This window comes from Aplysia californica, unplaced genomic scaffold (genome assembly GCF_000002075.1).
Source record: "Aplysia californica isolate F4 #8 unplaced genomic scaffold, AplCal3.0 scaffold00090, whole genome shotgun sequence".
In the NCBI taxonomy this organism is placed as follows: domain Eukaryota; kingdom Metazoa; phylum Mollusca; class Gastropoda; order Aplysiida; family Aplysiidae; genus Aplysia; species Aplysia californica.
In genome coordinates, this window is record NW_004797360.1 from 1,550,131 (window position 1) to 1,551,713 (window position 1,583).

Consider the following 1,583-nt stretch of genomic DNA (forward strand, 5'->3'; position numbering starts at 1 on the left):
TTTTATTTCTCTTAAATTGTTTCCTTTCACTTCCACTCCTGCTCTCTAACCATATTCTGTTGTCTGCTTTCGTCTTCACTTTGTGCCCCTTCCCCCGCCGCCTTTGCACCATCTTTTGGGCTTCTGGCTATTTCTGCTGCCTTTCAACAGATATTCCTTGGTTCCTTCTCATTACTGTCTTTCAGCCACATCCCAGAAGTCAGCGTAGGTAGAATCGAACACAGAGTATTTTTGGATAAGGGAAGAAAAAAATTTTGGAGGTCCTGTGTGCAAGTTGAGCGCGTTAAAGGTCCCTTAGTGGTCCCCAAATCGATAAGAGTAGGCTTTGGTCGACACCCGGGAAAAATTAAAAAATCAATTCCTACCAAACTAAAAATTCGTAATGAGTCCCACGCACTCATATTATGACCTTATGCAGTTGCGAGCGCCGTAAAATATTTACCAAAGAAAAATTTGAAAATTTTGAAAAAATTGATGTTTACATTATCAAAGGGCAGGCAACCTACCATAGTTTACGTCTAGTGCATTACTCATGTCTCGTTGAGCAAAACTTTAACAATAGCAACTTTATTATAGCAACAACAAACAACAGCAACAGCAGCTTTAAGAATTTTTTTTTTTTTATTCCAAAGACTGATTATCCAATTTTGAAAACCCTCAACATAACCATAGCTTGGTTGGGTAAAAAAAAATATTTTTGCTTAATAACCATAGACTAGGCGAATGGAAAATTGTAAAAACAAATGAGACTTTGAGCTCTCTTCTGCGGCGTCAGAAAAGATAAGGAAGAGAGAACAAAAATGACTTAAGAGACGAAGCATTAAGCAACTAAACAGTGAAGGCGTGTGTGTGTGTGTGTGTGTGTGTGTGTGTGTGTGTGTGTGTGTGTGTGTGTGTGTGTGTGTGTGTGTGTGTGTGTGTGTGAGTGTGAGTATCTGTATGTGTGCTTGTGTGTTTGTATGAAAGTAGGTGAGTGAGTGTGAGCGTGTGTGTGCATTGTGCATGTGTGTGTGTGTGTTTGTATGTAAGTAAGTGAGTGAGTGTTAGGGTGTGTGCGTGTGTGTGCATGTGTGTGCGTGTTTGTGTGTACATGTGTGTATATGTGTGTGTATGCGTATGTGTGTATGTGTGTATGTGCGTGTGCGTATGTGTGTGTGCGTATGTGTGTATGTGTGTGCGTTTATGTGGTTTGTTTCCAGTAGTAACACAGCTGTATGCTCGGAAACAATTACATGTATTATTATATCGGTGCTCCTGCTGGAGGTTTACACATCACCCCCCCCCCCCAAATCAATGCACAGCCCTCTACATCATTACCGCTACTAACTATCGCCCCACCTCATCACACACAAACACTCAAACACACACACAAACACACAAACACACAAACACACATTCACATACGCTCACACTCACATAGATACACACACAGTCACACACACACGCACACTTACACACACACAAACACACACACACACACACACACACACACACTTACACACACACACAAACACGCGCTCTCTCTCACACACATACACATTCCCACTCCCCCCCCCCACATACACACACATACATACATACAT